At 38.7% G+C, this 26356-nt stretch overlaps 1 protein-coding gene across 1 annotated transcript in view; it reads right to left on the reverse strand.

Annotated features, from left to right (window-relative positions):
* The window catches only part of VSNL1 (visinin like 1), a 108477-nt gene extending 82402 nt beyond the window's left edge, over positions 1-26075 (reverse strand). Inside the window, exon 1 of the mRNA XM_002914987.4 lies at positions 25845-26075. The gene's annotated coding sequence lies outside the window, so the exon portion shown is untranslated. The remainder of the gene's footprint in view (positions 1-25844) is intronic.
* Between the last annotated feature and the right edge of the window lie 281 nt (positions 26076-26356).

The following is a 26356-nucleotide window of genomic DNA, read 5'->3' on the forward strand; positions in this document are numbered from 1 at the left end:
GTAGATGGTAATATTTCACTTTTCAATATCTTTCTGAACTTTTTACAACATATAACATTTATAATCAAAAAAAATATACATAAGTAATTCCAACAAAGAAATAAACAAAATGTCTTTTGTTCATAAAACAATTAGTTTTGGGAGTCCTGGAAAGTACTCTCATGGTGCTTTCAATTAAAGTCACTCCCTTTTCCAACAATTTATTCACAGCAATATGTCAGGGTTCTCTTGCAGGCCAAAGACTGTTAGTTCTGAGGCCCATCCTGGGTAGCTCTGGGTGAAGAGATGAATATGGAAGAGAAGCTTGTAAGAACCCTGAATCTGTCACCTTCTCACCTGTCTCAGTGCTGTGGAGATGGGGAGACCCAGTATTGTGGGGATGTCTAGATCAGAGTCATGATCTGCCACATCAGGAAACCACTCTGAGGCTCAGCTCAACTACATGTCAGATGGATGATAACAATATCCATCTTGGTGTGTTTTATCATGTGGTTTAAATGAGATAGGAAAGAGTTTTGTAAGTGCTAAAGCACTATCCAGTGTTCATTATAATGACTGAAACTCAAATTCAAAAGATAGAAAATTCAAAGATAGAAAAGATGATGATCCCTTAAACCATCACTTCTGGCTGCCTAAGGCCAGATTAGGATTGTCTAATGATGTCTAGAGAGATCTACTCCAAGGTCGAAGGAAAGATCCAAGAAGGTGAAAGGGAGCAGAATTTGGTACCCCAATATATGTTTCTTCGGCATAGGATCATTTTAGGCTCATTATTTTTAAGAAACAGCAGACATAGGAGAATCTCTAAAATGTGAGTAGAAGTTACCCTTCTGAAATAGACATTTACATCTATAAGGGAAATCTCCATTTGTAGGGGTGTCTCCCTCTGCAGCATGAAGGGACAGAGGACTAAATCTCTAGAAACTCTCATCAGTGGGGAAGGCAACTGAGTTAAATGTGCGTAACAGCCACATTTTTGTTTACTGTGCTTTGCCTGACAACACCTCCAGCCTGTCTCCCCTCCTCAACATCCTCTTTTGTGTTAGGTGGACATAGTATTTAAGGTGATGGCTTGGGCCATTTCAGTGAGTACTTCAGTTTTCCTGGGTATATCCCTTATATATAGGAGGTATACATGTTATTAAGTTTATGTTTGTTTTTCTGCTGTTATGCTACCTTTTANTAGCTGGACAGAGTATTTAAGGTGATGGCTTGGGCCATTTCAGTGAGTACTTCAGTTTTCCTGGGTATATCCCTTATATATAGGAGGTATACGTGTTATTAAGTTTATGTTTGTTTTTCTGCTGTTATGCTACCTTTTATTACGGAGGCCAGGGGCAGGAATCTTTGCCAAGAACCTAGACGGGTGGAGGGGAAATTATTTTTCCTCCCCTACAAAGATTTGGAAACAGTAGCATCGCCAGATGTGTCTGTGGATCAACCTTCCCTCTTTTCTTTCCAGGAAATAAGGAAATGGTGATTTACCTGAAGCCACCATTCTCAGTCCTCAACCTGGAACTGTTGGCTATGCTGCCGACTGCCATTCTCAAGAAAAGTTTTCCAGGGCCCTCCCAAATGACCTGTGTGTATTGTCTGTGCTTTGACAGGTTCGTGGACCACACCTTTCCCTAAAGCACCAGATCTGGGTTCCAGTCTCAACTCTACCAGTGTTTTCCCGTGTGACCTTAGCCACAGTCAGCTTCCATTTTGAGCTTCAGTTTTCTTCAAAAGTTCTATGAAAGTTTCCACCTCACCTAATTCACCAGGTCATTGTAAGGGACAAATCACAGGGGCAGTTTGTAAGCTGTAAAACTGTTTCTAGCTCTTAATCTAGGGCACTTTCTGGACACATCAGGAAAGGAAGCAAGACCCAGATATACGGAAAGAAGTGGGTTTGTTAGGCAGGGAAAAAGAGAGGGAGTAAATTGCAAATCTCAGCATGAAAGAGCAAAGACACCTGTTGATAAGCAGCCGACAGAAGATTGACAAAGAAGCTGAAGGAAGAGGATGCAACCATGGGCCCCTTCTTGGAGCTTTGGGAAGTGGATGGAAAGGGGATATTTACCAAAGGTTGCTGGAGGAGTGCTGACCCTCTCCAGTGAGGTTCCTTGTCTTTGATATGTTTCCAGTTCTGAATTATGCTTGCCCTGTCCTTGCTGGGCCTTTGTGATGTATCCAGCAAGGCTGGAACAAAGCACTTTATTGTGGGCTTGAAAAATATCTTGGCTAAAAGGGACAATGCCAAGGCTGAGTGGGCTAAAATTAGACCTTCCGGTGCTGTTTGACTTGGCAGTTGTGTGCACAGGCTGCTAACGTGGCATCCTCCACCCGCCTCCCTCCCGGCCGCCCTGTGCCTTCTGAGAGCACAGGTAACGTGCTGAGGGAGGGGAAGTGCTGCTTCCGCTGGTACCCTGTGGGGATGACAAATGCTTCTGGGCTATGTCACTGCCACTTGGAGCAGTATGTTGAGTAATCGTTTGAAGGGATATGCTTCCCCATCAGCCGATGTGCATATTAAGATTAAGCCATATCTCTCCTTCCCATTAATCTAATGCCCTTTCGTGTTGAAACCAAAAGGAAATCTCAAGACCTATATATCATTATCACATATTTGAACCTTTTATTTACCTTTACCTAAGAATTTACAACTTCACCTACATAACCAGAAACAGAACCCAAAGAACCAGTTACAAGTACCTCACATGTGCTGTGTAGTGATGCCATCTGTGAGGAAGAGCATAGGCCTACCAGTTAGAAAAAGGGAGATCCCCAACACTAACACTTCCATTAGCTGGTGGTTTTGGGAAAGTTCATCCTGCTCATTCAACTTTAAGCTTTGTATGCTAATAACTGCCTCAAAATGTTAAATGAAACATACAAACAACCAACCAAACACGAAACAGAAACAGACTCATGAATACAAAGAATAAACTAATGATTGCCTGGGGGGGGGGGGGGACAAAAGAGGTGAAGGTGATTAAGAGGTACAAACTTCCAATTATAAAATAAGTAAGTCATCAGGATGAAAAGTACTACATAGGAAATATAGTCAATAACACTGTAATAACTTTGTATGGTGACAGATGGTAACTACGCTCAACATGGTAAGTATTTGTAATGTATATAATTGTCAAATCACTACGTTGCACACCTGAAGCTAATTTTGTAGGTCAACGGTACTTCAATTAACAATTTTTAAAAACTTAAATGAAACAATAAATCTATATGACTAATATTTTAGCAGTAATTACCATAGCTTATATTATCAAGTACTTANAATATAAAAATATGTCAAAGAAAACTAATAGAAACTGAAAGTATTCTAGGTGAAATGTTAATAGCTATGTGTATATATACACACTTATCCATAGCTTTATATATAAAGCAAATTCCAATTATTAAGGGAACCATTAGAATCAGAAGAGATGAATGATCAGAGTGTAAATAGAAAATTCATACCAGCATAAACACAAATAGGAAACAAACCCAGAGAAACATGTTTAACCTATTTATTAAGGTTAAGTTGGACTTTCTAAACATAAAAACAATCGTGGAAACTGTAAAAGATAAGATTGATAGATATAACTACATAAATTCAAAGTTTTGGGAGTCTAAAAACACACCTGAAAAAAAGGGCAAATATCAAAGTGGAAAAAATGGGCAATATAAATGTCTTTTAAATATTAAAGATACTTAAAAATCAATGGTAAGAGAATCTGATAGAAAGCTGGACAACCAACATGAACAGAGTATGAACAGAGACAAAATATCAATGGCAAAGTTCAATCCTACAAATTACTGAACATGGTAAAATCTCATGTTCATGCAACCCACTAAAAAATACTAGAAATCATGAAGAATTAAATATCAACACTTTTAATTCCAGGAGAAGCCATCTTAAAGAAATAATCCGAGAGAAAAAGTTATACGAAAAAATATATTTGTTACAGCCTTATTTAATAATGGTAAAAACTCTAGAACTGTAACCATTCCCCATTAGGGAAATGGATAGTAAATTATAGTGTATTAACTCAATGGAATATAAAATTGTGAGTACAGTTTTGAAACATGGCAAATTACTTATGATATGCCAAGTGGAAAAAGCAGACATACAATATTGAATACACATGATAATTACAACTATTTATTGCAAAAAAAATGAACTCTGTTGTTTTCCTCTCTTCCTCCTTATAAATCAATAAAAAGTGCAGACTACGTGCAGAAATCATGCTATGTCTCAGGGTATGGAGATGAATAAGAAGCGGCTTGCTTATTTCCCATAGAAACCAATGACCCAATGGGAGAGACAAATAACATGCAAACATTTACTTACAATATATAATAAGGAGCCAAAGGACATCCCTACAATGTACAATATTTTATGGTAACATATGTTAAGTGGTGAAGATCTCCTATAGGCTACCATATTAATTTACATTAAAATATGAGAACTTGAAAAGATCTTTGTAAAATCTAATTGATCTTCCTTATTATAAAGCTTAGGAGGTTGAGATGCAGAGAGAGTAAATACATAGATCCTAGATTAATGCTTTCCTTTTCCAGATGGAAACCTGAGGCCTAGAGAAAACATAAGCTTTTTCTAAGGCTGTAGAGAACAGTCTGTGGAAGATTTGTTCCAGAGCCATGTTTCCTGATCACAAATCCAATGTTCTCCCCAGAGTGCATCAACAAAAACTGAAGGTGACAAAAGAAACAGGCTACTTATCTTCTAAAGACGTACAAGGGCAACAGAGGATATAGTGGGCAGGACCTCATCTCTGTCTCAATAATTTAGGGAAGAGTCATGAGTTTATAAGCCCATGTCAAACACTTAGGAGTCTGTATATGCTTCTCTGTTCCTTGTACTCTAATTCTAATCAGTCAGAAATTCTGCCTTGACTAACTCTAGTTTACTTCAAACACTACCTTTTTTTTTTCAACAACTACCTTCTAATTTATCCTTCTAATTTATTCTTGACACTGCTGTCATATTGATTTTACAAGGATAAATATCTGACCACTTCAGGCTTTCAGTGGCTCCTCATTGCCTAAAAAGCAAGTCTAACTTCCTTCAAAATGCTCATAGGGGCCACCATCAGCTTGCCAGTACCTTTCCTTCAGTTTTATCCTTACTACTCCTGTCTCATACTTCCAGACTCATGCTCACACTGAATTTGCATTTTCAAAAACGTTCCAATATTTTATCAGGTCTCTGTTAGCCTAAGAGGCACTTGTTGAATGGACAAATGAATGAACAAATGAGATAAAGGAAATCTAATAAAGACACTTCTTAATGACATTGCTATCTTGGCTAATTAATCCTCTCTAGCCATAAGCTCAATGAATTTGGGTACTGTGTTTTTCCTGCTCACTGCTGTATGCCCAATATTTCACAGTTGAATAGATACATGGATGGAGGAATAAAACTTTGTAACAGAGATTTGTATGGCTGTTATCGAAGGGCAGAGGAAACAACCATATTTGTGGGAACTAAGGAGAGTTTCACATGAGACAACCTTTGCAATGGATGAATAGGAATTGTCGGGTAGAAATTATAGACACAATGAGGTACAAAAGAACATGGCATGCTCAGGGATCAAGAAATACTAGAATACAGCTGGAAAGCTTGAGGTGGGCAGGATAACCTAATGGAAAGGGTTGGACAGAGTTAGATTCAAATACCAGAGTTAATTCTCACTATTTATATGACCCCAACCAAGCTATTAAACTCTTGTAGCTTCCATTTCATCTTGAACCGTGAATATTAAAGATGAGGTAATATAAAATACTGAAAATTGCATAGCTTAGAATACGGGTTCTCCCCCGTCTTCCTCTCCTCCCCCCACCCCTTCCTCTTAGTGTTAATTCTTTGGTTTGACACCAGTATCTTGGGCTGCTCTGGTCAGTAGGTAAGGTCCTCTTTCCAATCTAAATCTAAAAACCTCTCCACAGGATGTTCTCTGTGGGCAACCAGCTCTTATCTGTGTATCTCGCACATCCTACTGCATACATCACACTAACGCAGAATAAGTATTTTGACTCCAACTCAGATTAAAATAGGAAGGGCCATACTGTATGGTGACTAACATAACATAATAAAAAAAAATCATTATATAAAAAAAAATAGGAAGGGCCAATGGAACAAGAAGGAATTCATTTACTTGCTCCTTTGCTGTCTATAACCAAATACTTTGACCCTACTTAAATTTCAATAGGGAGAGTCTATAAAATATTGTCCACACTCTGAGAGTGAAGGAGGGTACTATTACGTCTACCAGGACAACAGGTATTATTCAGGACTATCTTAAGCAAATTGGGTTGTATCATCCCCCTGCCTTTCCAACTTTATCTCCTATCACTCCCCCTTTTTTCCTACACTGCAGCTTTACAGACTGTGTGGCTTTCTAATACACCAGATTTATTCTTAAACAAGGGCCTTTGCATTAGTTTTTCTCTTTCCTTAGAATTCTCTTCTTCCAAGATCTTTGACGGCTGACTTCTCACCAAGTCACTGGTCAAATGTTACTTTTTAGATCTTTCTATTTAGACTATTAAAACTAGCCTCTCCTCCGATGACTATCTCATTACCTCATTTTATATTCTTTGTAGCCCTTAAGATTATCTGAACTTAGTTAATGTACTTATTAATTTACAATTATCTATTGTTGATCTTTCACTATAGAATGTCAGCTCCAAGAGGACAGGAACCTGGCCTGTTTTATGTACCACTGTTTCTCCCTAGACTCATCCCTGATACTAAGTAGGTACCCAATAGTCATAAAACGAATATCTTAACTTGCTATAATGTCTAAACATAAGCTTCCTTTCTTGATAGTGACAGTGACTGATAGTTACCACATGAATGTGTTCGTTTCATGTATCAGTACAAAGAGGTTGTATGCCAAATTACTTGAAGGAAAGATCACCTCTAAGTTCCCCTATCTCCCTGCTTATGAGCTCAACAGGGGTATGCAACGCCGTGGAGTTCTTAATTATTGCCAACTTCAGGGAAAAACTGAAATAAACAGCCTTAAGTCAGATTAGAGGCTACAGTGTTTTAAAAAAAATGTTATTGTGTTAAGTTTGACCCAGATAGTATCCTAGGAACTAGAGCAAAGTGTGAGTTACACACCAGGAAATTTACCCGACACAAACCATAGCTAAACCATTGGCTCTTGGTATTCTGGATATTTTTAAGTTACACATAATTTTTTTTCTCTGCTATTCTAGAGTGCTTTTGGAGGTTTTCAGAAAGCAAGATTGAACAATGGAAAGATCACTGGTTCTTTAGAGTATATTAGTCTTACCATTTTGGGCAATTATCTGATGGCTCTGAGACTTGGCTTCCTCATCTGTAAAATTGTGATGATACCACATGACCCAAAGTCTTTCGTAAAATGAGAGCTAACACAAGTTAAAAACCTAACACAGTGCCTGTTATGGTAGATTCTCAGCAAATAGTATCTACTTTTATGGCTTACCTTATCAGGTGGTATTGATCGTACATTCCATTGGCATTCAGAAAAAGTTTTATAATAATCCACAAATTGACCCATTTAAAAAATCCTGATGCCAAATATAGTAAACCATTGGTGCTAATAGATTTAACATTTCAAAGTTTGACTATTCTATTACGGACCTATTAAATGAAGCAATTTGTAAGCTTCCTGGAACATGTATGTGAAACATCCTTGGTATAGGGCTGGTGTGTAGGAATAAATCACTCAGCTCAGTTGTGATTCTCTCAAGTATCTATATCTCACTGCAGTTTTGTTAATATTCATTCCTCCACATGCGTGTAGGATCTCTCTTACATGATTAAAAAACAAAGCAAAGGGGCACCTGGGTGGCTCAGTCATTAAGCGTCTGCCTTCTGCTCAGGGCGTGGTCCTGGCGTTCTGGGATCGAGCCCCACATCAGGCTCCTCCGCTGGGAGCCTGCTTCTTCCTCTCCCACCCCCTCTGCTTGTGTTCCCTCTCTCACACCTGTCTCTCTCTCTGTCAAATAAATAAATAAAATATTTTTTTAAAAAAGCAAAAACTAAAAAGCTATGTTTCTTTGTGGAAAGTGTCTCCTTAAAAAACATGCCTGTTCTGCTGCTGAGAGTAGTGAAGAGAAAGTGAGGAGGGCAATCACTTTGCTATATTTTGTGAGGAAAATTATATGGAAGAAGGATACTCACTTTAGAGATCTGCCAAGATTTTGAGGTGTATCCCTTCATAGTGCCAGGTATCCGAGACTCAGAAAAGACCCTTCCTCAAACATTCCCAAAAGAAAGAATATTTATGGGAATTCTCTCAAAGGTCCACCTAAATAAATGTCACCCTATTGATATAACCTTATCTTTGACTATGAGTAAGGAAGCAAAAAGAAATGAAAGTTTAAAGATAGTTTAACTTTATACTCAGTATCTTAATTTTCTAGCGTATTCGTTGTTAATGATCAGCAAAGAAAAAAATAGCATCTTTGCTTACAGGCATCAAGACCCTTGAATTGTTAATACTCTTCATCCCAGGAATTTAACTTAAGGAAAATTGTCAGTTACATGCTCAAAGATTTGGGCAAAAATGAAATTAGATGTCAACCTCACACTGATCACAAAAATGTTTTCAGATGGTTTAAAACCCAAATAATACAATATGCACAAATCATGATAAAAAATTGATAAACATGACTACCTCAAAATTAACAACTATTTTTAAGACACAATTAACCATGAATAAAGTTGAATAAGCAACAGGCAAGGAGAAGATATCTGTAATATACATAGCAAAGGATCTGTATTCAGAATATACAAATATTCCAAATAATATATAAGAAAAATACAAACAATCCTATTGAACAACAGGTAGAGCATAAGAATGGATAATTTATAGAGAAGAAAACCTACATGGCCAATAAAGAGTAAAGAAATGGAAAATACCAAGGGACAATTTTTTCCAATCTATTTGATAAAAATATTTTTAAAAATATGCTTATAACAAGTGTTTACAAAGATGTAGAGAAATATGAATTATTTCTAATATATTATTGGTGGGAATATCTAATACAGCAGAAGGTGTATATGGAACATGATCTAGGAATTCTATTTCAACACATATACCCTAGAGAAACACACAAATATCGAAGGGCATATGTGAAAAAGATAGACACTGGAAGTCTGTAACACCAAACACCAAAAAAAAATCTCAGCAACCTAAATGATCATCAAACAGGGAATGGATAAATAATTTGAGGTAAACACACGTGATGAGGTACTGTATAATAGTTAAAATGAATAAATGACATTACATGAATAAAAATTGTGATCTAAATTTTTTTGAGAGGACAAGTCAGAGAATGAGACAGTATGATGTCATGTGCTTAAATATCAAAGAGCCAAAATGATACTATAGAGACATATGTATTTAGTAAAAAGAATAAACATGTTTGTGAAGAAAATGCACGCTAAGTTCAATAGAATGCTTCTGAGAAAAAGAGAACTGAGTGGAACTGAAAAGAGAAATGAAAAGAATTTCAAAATATGAGAACACATTCCTATTTGTGAATTCTAGACGGTAGGATAGTGCGTACTTACTATGTTATTATCTGAACTTTAATGTATGTTTGAATTTTTCACAATAGAACATTAATGTTTTCTTTTAAAGCATTTGGAATTCATATTTCTCTCTAATTCTGGCTTTTTCTGAAGTACTTTACATCACTGAAGATTAGTGAATCGAATGGCTCGGGTGCCATTTATGACTTTGGATAATGATATTTTCCTCCAGTTCTCATAAATAGCAGTGACGTTCATTTCAAAGGAAATGTAGCAGAACGCCGAAGAGAAAATTTTTCCATCCTCTAAGAATTTTACTTATTTAAAGCAGCCCATTTTCAGTTTAGGAAAAAATACTTCTCTGATCAATGCTGCAATAAATACAGGGATGCACATATCCCATGCAGCATCTGCTGCTTTAGCTTCAACAAGCTCCTTTTTGTGCATTGCAATTGCTTGTTTATTTGCCTGGCTCCGCTAGACTCTTGGAACCCTTTGAAGAGGGGGACACCGTCTTGCTCATCTATGCCTATACCACGTGGGCATTCAGTAAGTGTTTTTAAAAATGACTTAATACAATTTGAATTTTCATCCTGAATAGGCATATTGAGACACAGTTGTTTAAAAACATTTGCAAGGCATCCTGAGAGGTTCGCAGAGACTCCGAGTTGGCATGAGAGCGATTCTTTGAGTCACCTGGTTTCTTGCCATTGTACTAAAACACATAAAATGAGGATATAATGTAGTTGTAGTTGCTGTTGCTGTTTCTCCAGAAGCCTAAGCATGAGTATTGGAATAATTTCTTAAAGGCCTCTCCGAACAACCTCATGAGATGGTGTAATAAAGTCCAATTAATGATAAATATGCATTTCTTTGCCAAAACAGAACAACATCTTTGGCCAACTACAGAGTTTCTTTCAGCTTATAGGCTCTGAAAGTGTATTTCAGGTCAGAGAGGCTCAAAGAAGATACAGAGAAGGCTGCCAAACCACATAAGAATTCTGTTTAACAACCAGAAGTGTGTGATAGAACAAATCAGAAGAAAATCCTCATTTTCCTTTTTTGAAACCTCTCTTTTCCAATTCGTTTTTTTAAATTTGACTGTATTAATACATTTTCTGGACCTAACTGAAATCCTTTCTGAAGCAAGGAAGAAGACTAGATAAAAGAAAACAAAGACGAGCATGACTCTGGAAAAACGCTTGATGTAATTAAGGAATTGGTTTGAAAAAGGGATACTTAGAAGAGGGTAAATTTTATCTATATTAATATCACAACTATGTAAAAAAAAAGGCATATAAAGAAGAGACCAGAAAGAAATATGCCAAATAATCACAATAATTAACTGAATATTAGGAGGATGATTTTTACGTCTCTGTGCTGTAATAGTCTCCAGTTTTGCTCTGAAGATAATGTATTGTGTATGTATTATTTTTGTCATGAAATACTTCCCTTCTCCCTTCATCTCATCTTCCCAGTTATTCCTTGCCTGACATACTGGATGTATCCGTTATTAATATGTCCCATCTTGTCTTTTAGCTGCAATGGCCCTATCCATACTTCATATTCAGGAAAGTCTAGTTGAGCTGTTTTTGGCAGAAACGGCCTAAAAATCCAATCAAAGCTGGGTCTCTGACCCAAGAGAGGCACAGCCCAGGCCAGCTGATGAAGCTGAATGGTGGGAAAGGCTTGCAAATAGAGATAGAAGAAATCAGACTTGCTCTTTCACAGATTTGGAATGGAAGAGTGATGGTATCAGATCCTTCATCAATAGTGAGTGCAGAGCTAAACTGCAGGGAGAGAAGCTGAGATGCTATGTATAGAGAGAGGAACATCTTAGATCCCACAGATCAAGATAAGGAAGCAGTGGCAAATCCCTAGAGTTATGTTGCTTCCTGATGGCTCTGTAGGTCTTATTCTGATGTTTATCCTTAAAATAAGACTTCTTTGTATAATATTATTCAGAGGAAGATAAAAATGCTTTAATGCAATGTATGCCCTCACTGGGGACAGAGTCCAGGTTCTAAACATAGGGTCCAATTTATGCCGCATAGGAACAGACGGAATACCTGTTTACGTAATCCCAATGTCCTGCCTAATGCCATTACTGGGGAGCAAAAATTTATTCTTTGATTTCTAAAGAAGGTGCAATTCTTAAAGAGACCATGTTAACATTAGCTTTGTTTCTTATTTGAAATAAAAAACGTTTATGGTCATCTGAAAGATAAAATTTGGTCTGTTGGGGGCGCCCGGGTGGCACAGCGGTTAAGCGTCTGCCTTCGGCTCAGGGCGTGATCCCGGCGTTATGGGATTGAGCCCCACATCAGGCTCCTCTGCTGTGGGCCTGCTTCTTCCTCTCCCACTCCCCCTGCTTGTGTTCCCTCTCTTGCTGGCTGTCTCTATCTCTGCCAAATAAATAAATAAAAAATCTTTAAAAAAAAAATTGGTCTGTTGATTGCAAGAGTGAAGTCTGGAGGTGGGAGAATTCTTTTAATTATTTAAAAAGTCTGTGAATACATACGAATACTAGCCTTGGAAACTGAATAGTGTACCTTTCACACATCATCACATTATTTTTCAAATGTGTGTCAATGCTACTGCTATTAATAATGTAAACTTTAAATGAGAATTTTAATCACTGTTGAGTTCATAGTAGCTGTTTGTTGCGATGTGTTCTTTCAAAGCAACTAATAATGAAATTATAATCACTAACCTTGGGAGCTTGAAAAAGAAGTCTCAGAAGTATAAAGTAGTGGCGGAAAAGATTGAGAACACCTAATACGAACTGTAGACTGGAGAAAACCTCAATAGGTTTGAACTGAAACGCAACAGATTCCAATTCCACGCAGTAATTCCACAGGCTGAGAGTAGTGCAGACCCCACTGACTGGGTGAAAGTGTTTGGTGGGAGTCACATGTTTTATTCGGATNAGAAAAGATTGAGAACACCTAATACAAACTGTAGACTGGAGAAAACCTCAATAGGTTTGAACTGAAACACAACAGATTCCAATTCCACGCAGTAATTCCACAGGCTGAGAGTAGTGCAGACCCCACTGACTGGGTGAAAGTGTTTGGTGGGAGTCACATGTTTTATTCGGATGAGTGTACCTATTTAGAACAATGTAAAGGGAGTGTCATTTTCTTGATTCACTTCCAGACTGCATTCTTAAGAGTCACAAAAAAAGAACAGATACTTGGCATAGGTTTTCTATCTGAAGAATGGTACAGTTATCAACCCAGTTGCTCACGAGCATAGTTCTCTCCCTGTCTTCACAAATATAGTCATACTCCTGTATGAACTACCTGCCAAACATCTCCCAAATCTGTGCAGGTCTCTGAGTCCATGCTGCACCACTTCAGACCAAGCCAGTATCACCTGTCACCCCTCACCGGGATACTGCAACTGCTCCCAAGCGGGTCTTCCTAATTCATTCTCCAGGAAGATGATTTGACAATTCAAGTCTGATCCAAGTCACTCCCTTTTTAAAATCTTCAACAGCTTCTCACTGCTCTTGGGATGCAGAAAAAAAAAATCCTTAACATTCCTTGTAAGATTCATGACAACCTGGAACCTGGCTGCTTGCTACTAATTCTGCAGCCTCATCTAACGCCACTCTTCAGGTTCTCACTGGGTTCACTATCAAATCCAGCCCTTTGCACATGCTATAACCTGTGGGTGGANATCCTTAACATTCCTTGTAAGATTCATGACAACCTGGAACCTGGCTGCTTGCTACTAATTCTGCAGCCTCATCTAAAGCCACTCTTCAGGTTCTCACTGGGTTCACTATCAAATCCAGCCCTTTGCACATGCTATAACCTGTGGGTGGAGCACTCTTTCTGTGCACCACTCTTCACCTGGCTAACTTCCACCCCAATTTAGGATCCCAGCATAAATCTCACTTTGACTCAGTCCTGGATTCCTTGGACTAAGTCTCTGTGATATGTGTGCCCATAGGAGCATAATCTTCCTTTTTTTTTTTCAGGCTGATCAGTGTTTAATCACCTGTTTGTCCTGCCTTTCCATACCATAAGCTCCATGAGAGAATCTTTTTCTTTCTAGATTTTTCCAGTATGGGGCTTGGCACATAATAAGCGCTCAAAGTCTATTAAACTGGATTAATCAGTTAATGTTTGTTCAGTTGGATTTTAACTGTCATATTCTTACAGAAAAAACTTTTGAGCCCCAAAGAGACAAACTCAGAAATCTATTGAAAACAGATTTGCTCTTTTTCATGCCCAAACTTTCTTAGTATATAATTAGGAAAAGAGCTCTAAAGTCAGACTCTGCTGTTGCCACTTGTTGGTTATGGGACTGTGAGCTTGTCACTTGTTGTTTCTAAGTCTCCATTTCTTCTAATATGGGGATAATAAAAATTCTTGGCAAAGGGGCACCTGGGTGGCTCAGTTGGTTAAGTGTCTGATTCAGCTCAGGTCATGATCTCAGGGTCCTGGGATTGAACCCTACGTCAGGCTCCCCACTCAGCAGGGAGTCTGCTTCTCTCTCTCCCTCTGCTCCATTCTGAGCTTGGGCTCTCTCTCTCAAAAAAGAAATAAAATCTTTAAAAAAAATTCTTAGCATGAGTTGTGAGCATCAGATGAATATATGCATGTAATTAAGTCAATATAACTTAACCATATGTAGTATTATTGATTAAAAACACCATTACTACTAACCTCTAAAATCCATCAAATGATAACTATGTGGCAATATTTATAATTTAATCACTAGGATAATACTGTCACATAGGTATCACTATCTAAATGTCATAGATAAAATGATTCATATAACCCAGAATAATTTGTGACACAGCCTGATTACAAAATCCATATTTCTTTTCATAACATCATGCTAATCTTATTTGATCAAGATTCTATAACCTTTTAAAACATTATGTCAGATACATGAAGTTGAAAGTTTTCCTGCCAATACCGTATACCTTGTTTCCTGCTCTTTCTGTCAATAATGGCATCCCTGCTCCCCTTTGCTCGTTATCGAGCTAATGCCTACTCCTGCCACCCCTGAAATTAGCCTAGCTCCTTCCAACCCTCACCATATGGAGGTGTGGGTTCCGTGTGCCCCAGAAGTGCTACCACAGTTCTCTATGTGCCTCTCATGATTGTTCTTACCAGACTATCAATTATTGGTCTCCACTGCTGAAACGTGAGCACCGAGAGGGCACAAACAATGTCTTGTATCCTCAAGGGACATAGTAAGTGTTCAATAAACACTTGTTGAATAAATGAAAACCACATTTAACTTAACGGGATTGTAGAAGCATTTAAGCATGGTTAAAGACCCACATGTGTATATCACATGAAAGCAGCCAAGGGTTTGGGAAGAGCACCTGACACACAGGTGCTTACAGATTTCTCTGTCTGGAAACTGTCCTAGTGAGCTAGGACATGCATCACAGCACTGTTCTCTTGGAGGTGTACTGCCATCAAAAGCTCTGTTGTTGTCCTCATTATTGGGGACCTTGTGAGTCAAGGATAAAGTGGGAGATGCTAAAAGCTGGGAGCAAGGCCCACTCTCCTGTTCTCATAGAGAAATGCAGTAGCCATCTCCTTCTCAAGGCCTAGGAACTATAAACACACCTTAGTAGTAATCCCAGGAGGCTGAGTTGGAAATCTAGATATCTCACTGGATTTCCCTGGAATCTATTACTTCAAGCAGTTCAAAATAGGTCTTCCTGTCATATTTTCTTATAGCAGATTTCTTACATATTTTTTCCCATTGTACTCAATCTTATTTGTAATTTTGTGCTACTTATTTGTAATTTTGTTTAATATATATTTCTCTAGCTAGACTCTGAGCTCTATGAGGGCAGGGGTTATGGCTATTTTAATTCACCCTGTATATCTAGTACAGGCAACTGACAGATATGCCACAGGTATATGTCGAAGGAATGAATGAATTGATGAAATAGAGAGATAGTAGTACCTCATATAAAATCAATATAATGAATATCAAAGCAACAGGGTGAAGTAGGTAGAAAGAGCACAGATCTGTTTTGGGTCTTAAAGCTATCACTTATAAACTTCATGACTTTAGGCAAATTCCCCAATCCCTGTATCAATTTCTTGGTCTAAAGTAGAGCTATCTCATTGGATTGCTATGAAAATGAATGAGATAATACACAAGTAAAGCAAAGAACCTGGCAGAGCCCCTCGCACAGAAAGCTGGGGTGTACCATGCATATTTCCAAACACTGCACACCTCAAAAAGCATCTCCTCCTCTTTTCCCTTCCTTGCTGGATTAACTGTGAGGAGTTGTAAAGTACCGGAACATCATAAGGTGTAGACTTCAGAATTTGTATTTTACACCCAAGAAACCAAGATCCATATTTATTTTCACATGAAGAAATGAAATCTCAGAAAAGTTTAAGTAATTTTTCCAGGACTTCACATGAGTGATGACTACAACGTACCTGTCATGCCTGAAACACATTTCACGCCTCCTAGTTTTATGGGCTTTCCATTATGTAGTTCCACTCGTGTCCTTCTAAGGCAGATTTTCCAACTGGGGTCTTCGGAAGACATTGAGATGGTAACAAGCATAATTTAATGTAAGTTCCCCGAGCAAACACGGGAAACAAGGCCAAGCAAAGCTAAACAGCTACTGGGGTCTTCACAAGAGGCATGTGCACTAGGAATACCTAAAAGTGGGATGTAGGAAGCATTATCTCCCTCAAAAAAAGTTTCCACAAAACCCTTTGAGGGGCAATAACTATCAGCGTCTTGGAAATATTTCTTTAAAGAAACAAAGTTTAAAATGTCCTTACTACGAAATTTAAACCACCTTCCCTTTCGACTCCGCCACCTCACCGAGAATGAGCAAACTTTCAATAGGCCTTTCTTTTAATACCGTTTCCTAAGTACTGCTTTGTTATAAAGCTATTTGTTCTTAAATATTTTGCTTAAAAATGTGAAATGATCTATGGCAGTACATTGAACTTATTGTATACATATCATGTATGCATGTATGTATATATCTGTGTGTATGTGCATTACTCCCTCACCCCCACTTTGAAAGCCATTCTCTGCTTTTAGCCAATGTGCGTTAGCGTACACTTCTACAAACACTCAACAAATGAAGGCTCTGATAGACTAATCCTGATTCAAACATATTCTGCAACATTTATGGTGCGCACCACTAAGGCTTCCCTTTCTGCCATTTATTGGGTGTTATTTGATGGACAACAGATGGACTAAGTGATAATATTAGACTCGACCAAAGAAGTGAAGTAAGGGTGTCATGGGAATGTGTCACAGGCGCTGGAGGCACCTCAGAGGAAAAGGTGAAGGAAAGAGAGGATTAAGGGCAGAAGACAATTAAACACTGGCAGATGTCCTCTGACGTTATTTATGAAGCATGCCATAAATCATTGGCATGGGAAGGATTGTTCATCAATTGAACGTTAGTCATGGGAGGCTTTGGGAACTTTCGCAGGAGGTATGTCTGAAATAAATGGAAGAGCTTCCCCAAACAGATGCAGAACACAGGTCTAAGCTAGGACGCTGACTCAGGATACTTTTTCTAGGACAGTAGTCACCATGGTCTCTGGGTGTTAGCTATTATTTAACCAGCAAATTAGAAAAAATATGGTTAGAAAGGGCAGAACACAAAACAGGAGACTAGAAGAAAGGATGAAATGCAGACAGAGGAGAATGGCAGGAGGAAAGGTAGAAGTCAAGAATGGGAGGAGAATTATTTACTCTGTGCTAAGCTCTTTTAGGTGGGGTGTGTGTGTGTGTGTGTACATACGCATACCTGTATATGCACAAATATATATGGTCTTCAACACCCTATAAAGCAAATATATTATTCCCATTTCACAAGTGAGAAAATGAGCCCCCCAAATTAATTAGGACTGAGAGTCCTATGCAGTTCTATGAATCATCCAAGACTACTACTATACAAAAGAGCCTCAGAATGTCTGTGCAACTTTTACAGATTTAAAGGGAGAAAAGGATGCTCCTTTGTAACCACAGATTAGAAATATACTTGAAATTCCCTAGCAAATGAAGCAGGAAATATGGGGAAAAGAGAAAAAGCTGAGGAGAAGAAAAATGGCTCTTAGAAGAGCTAAAGACAATAAGACCATTTGGATTTGTCTGTGTGTGTGTATGTGTGTGTGTGTGTGTGTCTGAGTGTGAGTGTGTGTATACACATGTGTGTGCGTGCAGAGGGGCTGGAACCAAGTTTTCAGCTCAGAAGTTAGAAGGGTTGGAAGATGTACTTTCCTTATCATAAAAGCCCTGGGAGGAAAGAGTGAAAGAATAGATCACGTAAAAGTCCTCCCACAGATACGCATTGAAAGATAAGTCATGAAATTAGTTGGAATTATAAGGGAGGTGAGGGAAGAGTATTAGAAATTCTTTTTTTGGAAGGTATTGAAGGATAGAAGTATGATAGTATGAAATTTAAATCAAAAGGCAGGACTCTAGAAATATTTTTGTTCAAGTCCAGTGACTCGCTGGAGGGTGGATGGGAGAAAAGGGCCACGTTTATTCAGTTACAGTAGTGCTCCCACATCCCCCAAAAATACATTTCAAGACCACCAATGAATGCCTGAAACTGCAGATAGGACCGAACCTTACATATACTATGGATTTTCCTGTACATACATACCTATGATAAAGTTTAATTTATCAATTAGGTGTAGTAAGAGATTAACAACAGTAACTAATGATAAAGTAAAATAGTTATAACAACATACTGTCACAAAAGTTATGTGAATGTGGTCGCCCCCTCTCTCAAAATACCTTATTGTACTATACTGACCCTTCTTGTGACGATGGGAGCTGATAAAATGCCTGTATGATGAGATGAAGTGGGGTGAGTGATGTAGACATGTGACTTAGCATTAAGCTAATGTTGACTTTTTTTTTTTTTTTTTAAGATTTTATTTCTTTGACACAGAGAGAGAAAGCACAAGCAGGGGGAGCAACAGAGGGAGAGGGAAAAGCAGGCTCTCCCCTAAGCAAGGAACCCGAATTAGGGCTCAATCCCAGGACCCTGGCACCATGACCTGGCTGAAGGCAGATGCTTAACGGACTGAGACACCCAGGCGCCCCTAGTATAGACACTTCTGACTACTCATCAGGGGATCATCAGCTTCTGGACCTGGGTTCACTGAGGGTAACTGAAACTGTGCAGAGTGAAACCACAGATAAGGGAAGACTAGTGTATCTTGAAAAATAATAAGTGGCCTTAAAATGTGTTCAATTAGGAAACAAACTGAAAAATGTGCTCTTAGTTCCATATTCTGTTGGGCCCAATTATATGCTGGTATTACACGGCAGAAGGATGACGGCTAAAAAAAAAAAAAAAAAAAAAAAAAAAAAAAAAAAAAAAANAAAAAAGGTCTAATGGAAAGGAGGTGCATTGAAAGAAAGAATGAGAAAAATGTTAAGTTTGAGGTCTCAGTGTAGGCTTTTCTTCCAGAAATTCTCTTTTCTATGCATCCAGGCCACCTTTCTATTTCACTTAACTTAGTGAATTGCATTTATCTGTCTTCCTAGGCATAAATTCCTTGAAGGCTGACACTCTATCTTATTTAATGTTGATTCCACAGTGACTACACAGTGCTTGGCACACTTACTCCATAGACATTTGTTTTACAACGTAGGCTAAGCACTGTTCAATGTTCACTGCTTTTAATAGCTCGATTCCTCCCTCAGAAGTTCCCCACGAATGAAGGCTCTACTACAGCTCAGAGACTGAAGTGGTTTCAGAACTCTTGATTTCTGATGAAAAGAATGATAATGACAATAATAACTATCATTAACTGCATTTTCACAAATGAAGCATTATATCTTTACATATGTAGTCTTTTATTTTCTGTTCAAGAATCCTGCGAATTACTATTTTAAATGGAAACTGAGGTTGAGAGTTTGAACCACTTATTCAAGGTCATTGAACTAATAACCTGTGGAAATTTTTTTTGTTGTTGTTCTTTGTTTTTGTTCTTTCTAAGTATATCTAGCTTGAAAAGTCTTGTTTACATTTCCTATCCTACTTTCTTTTGAGCCAGTTAAAAACTTGGGGAGGGCTGAGGAATTCTTCATTCACAAACTCCAAATGAGTAAAGATTAAATGTAAATGGATTGTCTTCACCTCTCTGAGGAAAAATATACCTTTATAAACATTTAAAAGGAAAGCTAAAATTTTACATAGAACTTAAACTTATTTCACAATTTCTTTTCTTTTTTTCATAAAATTTCCCATATTAGCAAGAAAGCAAACATCGAATGCCTTCAATATAAATTTCAAAAACACTTGAACATCTGAAATAAACAAAATTGATGGTCTTCCATTAACTCATAACACCAATTGTCAAAGGATTCTAACAAATAAAAGTTGTTAACTGAAAGTCAGACTTGCACGGCACTATTTGGTACATTAAAATAAAACATATTAATAAGCATGTTAACTTTATCGATAATGCTTAATAAGCCTCCATGAGACATTTACCTCATAATTTAAGATTGAATTTCAAGAAATCAGAAATAAACACACTAATCGCAAAGTAATAAAACCAACACGAAATATAAAATACCAGAGACTCCTATAGCACCACAGTCTACTATTTAAAGAAATCTCCAATTGCAATAAAATATGAAACAACAGAAATACTAGGGTCTAGTTATTTGTGTTAGAAAAAAATATACCCTGGCTCCAAAGCACATTTAACATGTTAATGATTTGCAAAAATCTATTTACATTCAGCCCCTCAAAAGTTCATTGTCTTTCAGAGCCTAAGAGATAATAAGCAAAATCCAAACAAAGGAGAGAAAAAAAATGTATTTAAACTGAAAGATTTCCATTTTCAGAAAAGTCCCTATATGAGCAAGAATAAGGAAAAATAGAATTCATTCTATAAATCTGTAATAACTGCAAATAAATTTAACTGATAAGTTAACACTTTGCCTTTTATGAGTAATACTTCATAAAAATTAAATCCTTTTAATGAAGAGAGCCCTACTTTCTATGAAAAGTTCGGCAATTATTGTATCAGATATATTGAGTTTGAAGGCCACTTGGTGAATGAAGAGTGCTCCAAGTCTTAAGTGTAATTTAGAACAAAAGGAAATAGATTGTTCACCTGAAAATAATCCAACAAATGGTTTATAAATGCAGTGCATTGTCTTAAAAAAAATAAACAGTTGGTGGTTACAGAGCAGGTCATCCGTGTTAGAAGCAGTGAAGAAAGGCAGTGGAGAAATCCAGAGAAAGCGTAAGAATCATGACGAATTACCCAATTTGCATGCTTTAAGTTAGCTGGTAAGGGTATAGAACACCTCTTTAATGTATTCACAGGCACCTTATTATTAAAGTGTCAAACCTCTGTGAGGATTCTTGAGTAATCTGTTATTCCATTTCTGTTTCATTCATTAAGTAGTTTCTGAAGCACCCCCAGGATCCCCGTTTGTGAAGTTCTCAATGAAGCAGGTTGGGAACAACTTAAACTATTTTGATTCACTTAAGAGGGCATAAATTATCTTTAGAAACAAACTGTAAATGAGGAATGCACTATTATGGTCCCTTCACAGGGTGAACATGTTAAAATAATTCCATAGCTCAAAAGAACCATGATCTAAGTGGTACACATAGCTATCATAGTCTGGGTTTAGATTCCCTTTTTGGCTTATTAACATCAGTTCTTGTAAATAGATAAAAATAATTTATATTTTGACTTATTGAGAGATAAAAGGAGGGGTGCCTGGGTGGCTCAGTCAGTTGGGCGTCTGACTTGTGGTTTCAGCCTAGGTTGTGGTCTCATGGGTCCTGAGATCGAGCCCCAAGATCAAGCCCCACAAAGTCCAGCTCCACGCTCAGTGGGGAGTCTGGTTGGGATTCTCTCTCTCCCTCTGCCCCTCCCCCCACTTGAGTGTGTGCTCTCGCTCTTTCTCTCTCAAATAAATAAATATATCTTTAAAAAAAAGAGAGAGAAAAAGAAAAATATTCATGGATTACAATAAACTCTTAAGCAACTCTTAAAGGTATTATTATAGTGCTTTTATATCTTTAGTGAGAATAAATTATATAATAATCTTTAGTCCAACTCTTCCTTTTAGTAACATAAAAATATTGAAAGCAATGTTAATTGTACATATTTTTAGTCAAAATAATTTAATTTCTTGGTATAATTAACAAGGTGCATACAACTGATTCTTGGAACAAAGATTAAATCGACATATGTTACAGAGTATCTACTATAAAAGACATTGTGCAAATACTATGGAAAAATGAAAAAGGTCACTGTAATCTCTGCCCTTGTGGACTGTGCTTTCATATTGTAGATAAGTCTTTGAGATGAAAATGCTCCTTGATATGCTGCACTTTTTATGTATTAGAGGGATGGATTAAATAATTTATATGGATCCCATCCAGTTCACTTGCTCTATTAATTACGTGAATTAACCACTGGGACAGTAGAAATATCATTTATTAACTTGTGTACCACTTGAAACTTTTGGAAAATTGATACATTTATATCTACTAAACGTAACTGAGATGGACATTGTCAATTTCAACTTTAGACTAAACTGAATGTGACCCATTCTTTAAGAAGAACCTTCCAATGTCCCTAAATATTTACTTATCTAAGGAGCATAGATATCACCCAACACAAAGAAAAAGACCTTCAGAATGACATTAAAAGGTATTGCTTTCATGAATTAGGACCCTGGTTTGATATTGACATTATACTGTCATTTTATGAAACTCCCCAAGGAGCTCCTCAGCAATGTTTGGAATCCATACCTATATGCAACCCCAACAGAAAATCTATAGCTTGCACAGGACAACATTTCTAATCATGTTATCCTACCACAGATGAGAATCACAGCATAGCAAATTAAAGCAGGGCACTTAGAGCTGCAAGTCTTTGCATATTTTACCTGGTGTTCAGACCCATCTGGGCATGACTATTTTCAGAATGAGATAGTAAGACCCGGTGACACTTGTTAGGGACAGACTCTATCCAAGACCGAGTTCAACCCAATTCAGCAAAGGTTTACCATGAAGGGAAGGGTTAAATTAAATTGTTAATTGGTAGGGCTCCTGGCTGGCTCAGTGGTAGAACATGCGACTCTTGATCTCAGGGTTGTGAGTTCAATCCCATGTTGGAGGTAGAGATTACTTAAAAAAATAGAAATTTTTAAAAATTGTTAATTTTTGAACATGTTGAGAAACTCACCCCTATGCTTCCACAAAAACTCCCAAGAGTATTTAACTCATCTTTTAAAGGAGAAAAAAACTCAGACTGTCTTCCTCAAGCTTTCCCTAATGCCTCAGCTTTTTGCAGGTAAAAATTCCTGGCATTTCCCCAAAGGGGACATCTGTGGTGGTTGTGGCTATCTTTCTGAGGGCGTGGGAGATTACATATTTCAAAAAGGAACAGGAGGGCCTGGATTATCTTTAAAAGGCCTAGAGCTTTACTGTACGGGCATTCGGGAGAGAAAATGAGGGAGAAATAGAAAAACTGAATGAGAGGAAAAGAGAAAATAAAAAGAAGGAAAGAAAAGAAGGGCCAGGTAGGCAGGTGTGATTGCTGCTTTGCAGTCCCAGTGCAGCAAGACAGAGAAGGAAGCTGCCCAAGTGCTTTCCAAGCCCTAAAGGCTTTGCCAGCAGCACTGCTGTCCTCTCTAGCGCCCACTTCAGGCTGAGCCACTCGGGCATTCTTCCTTTAGTCTTCCTGCCCCCCCCCACCCCTCCCCTTCTCTGCAGGTGGCTGCATCTGGAGGATTTCCATGAAGGCTGGAGACAGTTAGGCATCTTGGATTTGGGTTCTGTCTTCTAGGAGAGCTGGCAGAACCCATTGTGTATTTACACTGCAGCTGCCTCACTCTGCTAGGTCCCAGGCCCTGCAGCTGCAGCAGTTCTGGAAGATGCAAGACCGGCAGAAGAGTGAGGATGATGCCTGCAGTGTCTCAGAAGGCTGGAGTCCCTGAAGGATGAGAGCGCAGAGGAGATGGAGAGGGGCCTGGCCAGTCCCCAAACAGGACCTTCGAGTGATATGCCGTGTTCTTAAAAAAAAAAAATCCAAGGATTCCAAAGAAATTAACTGAGATGCAGAGGAGGCCAGGAAGGCCAGGTTAAACATTGAATAAGGTAAGTATATTGGAGGTGAGGGGCAACAGAAAAGAGATAGAAAGTTACCTTATATAAAGGGAGAAATGAGAGTGTGAAAAGGAATCCTTGGGACTCTCTTGAAAGATACGTTGGGGACCAGCCAATTGTTTATTTGAAGACTTTAGCAATGTCACTGAGGATGATAAAATTGTAGGGAGAAGGGAACATTTCCACTTCACATTACTCTGTAATGGTTTATTTCATAGACTAGAAGTTAATTGACTTTTCCCTAGCTTCGTGGTTCTGGGCCTCAGTTTCCTCATCTGTAAAGCAAGGGGTTTGGACTAGATGCTTTTGAAGGTCTCTGACTGATGTGACTCTGTCAGCCTAGGAGCCAAGGTATCCGACACCAACATCTCTGAGATTTAGTACCAGGTTCCCCATTCTTCCTGCACTACCCATTTATCAGCGCAGTGTAACAATACCTGCACCATTCGTGAAGCAGATCCCAACTCTCAGTGACAACGAGCAGCATGGCTCAATCATGACAAGAGACTGATCCTTCTGCCCTAACTAAGGAAGGGAGGAACAGTGATTTACACTTTGGGTTTTCCAGGAGAGAATATTCTGGAATTTTTTTTATTTCAGATTTTATCCATTGTAAATTATAAATTCCTTTGAGGGGTTCGAAATAGTTGGACTGGCTAAAGGGCCAAGGGGCTGTATAATGATCTGCCTTATTTGAAGGAAAATTTATGTCATTACAGAAATTGAATCTGCTTTTTCCATGGAAATCCAGCTCACACTGGCCATGCTCTTCTCTTGTCTGCCTGCCTCATGCTATTCTGCCAACTGCTTCAGGGCAGCATTTTCCGGAGTTATTAAACACCCAAGCTTAATGAGAGTGCACTTATGGGTTAAGTATTCAATGATGCAGGACCCCCACCCCCAACACACACATAATCGGTTTAGATGATAGTGGGGATAAAATATGGTTTCACCAGAGTTTCGTTTTTAATTTGTCTCAACCTGAAATTCCTTTAATGTTTTTAAAATTAATATGTAGAAATACAACTCCTTTGCTCCTCTTGTTTTCAAGTGGGATGTGACACACAGATAGTATCCATTTGTGTTTTCTACACCCACTAGCATTTCCATTTCATTTTAGTCTCCAAAATATGGGCAAGAGCACAACTCCAGAAAAATGGATTCCCCACTCTCCCATCTCACAGGGCACTGAACCGTGCAGCGCTAAGCACTTGCACGGAGCCTCACCATTTCCTCCGACCCCCATCCCCATTCACCAGTGCCGCCAGGTTTCCACAGGGGGTTTGACCTTGCAAAGACCCTGCTTCAGTTTCTAGGCAAGTTACAACTCATTTTAACTCAAACACAAAACGACCTTTTCTCCTTTAAAGAAACAGTACCAAATGTAACATATCTGGGCTTACATTTCTCAACCCTGTATTCCAGAATGTGAACACGGGATGTAAAGGCAGGTAACTAGTTTGGGTCTCACGGTTCCCATTCAGAGGCTCTGAGACTCAGACTCTGTTCAAAACAGACGGCTGACTATGTGGTTGAACATCTTTCCTTTTTTGCCCATTCACCATCATGACGAAAAATCAAAACCGAAAAATTATCTACTCATTTCTAAATACAAAAAATGTGTTTCTTTTGCGCCTCGCTCCGTGGTTCTAAACACGAACACCCGCTCGGAAACCAACACTGTTTTCCACACCGCATCTCGTCTACTCAGTTTCACTTAGCAAACACCTTCACTGCTCTTCCACGGTGAGAAAAATGGTGCACCAACCCCACGGATGACAGGTTGGTACTTGACTGCAACCGCTCAATAGTTTTATCAGCAACCAGAAAACTTCACAATCGGTGAATAGCTACTTAAATGCGTGTAGGGAAATCTGCTTATTTATGGGCTTACACTAAAAACCACCTCTATTTCACCTATCTTAAATCTAGCCTAAGACAATCCCCTAAACACGCCGCAGATAAACACTCCCCCTTCCCCCACCCCTATTATCCCAAAAGATCCCCCCATTGACTAACAACACATTCAGACGGCCAGCATTAACCAAAGCAATTGCCACCATGCATTTAGACGCATCTATGTAAAGTATGTGACAATAGCCAAAGCATCTGTCAGACAATTGGCTGTACTACACATGCAGAAAAGCAACGAAGATTGCATTTTCCACTTACAGTTATAGCGCTGCGCACGGTCACTTAATGAAAATGATAAAACTCAACAGTTCTTTATATATATGTATAATTCAGATAAACGGTTAAGCCGTCTCTGTGTGTGGTTCTCTCGCGCTCTTTTTTTTTTCTCTGCAGCTCTAGGCTGCTTAAATCCCTCTTGGATCGCGCCTCGCAAGCCCAGCCGCCGCCGCAACAAGCTCGGGTAAGTCTATGCTGCAGATTGGGAATCCCATAGAAAACCTAGGGTCCCTGGAGCTGGATGCGCAGGCGCGCGAGCCGCCGCCTCTTGAGGCACCCCCTCCCCTTCCCCCCTCCCTCCTCCTCCAGCTCCGCAGCCCCAGCTCTGCGAGCTCAGGAGCCGGTGACCAAAAGCAGCCTGGCATTGGCGCATGCTCAGTTGGAGGGGCTCGGAGTTCCCGTGGGTGGATTCCATGTCTCCAGATTTTAGCGGAAACTCAAAAGGAAAGTACATAGGAAAAGGGAGCCTGTCTACAGGAGCAGCCTGCACCTGG

This window comes from Ailuropoda melanoleuca, chromosome 4, assembly GCF_002007445.2.
Source record: "Ailuropoda melanoleuca isolate Jingjing chromosome 4, ASM200744v2, whole genome shotgun sequence".
Lineage (NCBI taxonomy): Eukaryota > Metazoa > Chordata > Mammalia > Carnivora > Ursidae > Ailuropoda > Ailuropoda melanoleuca.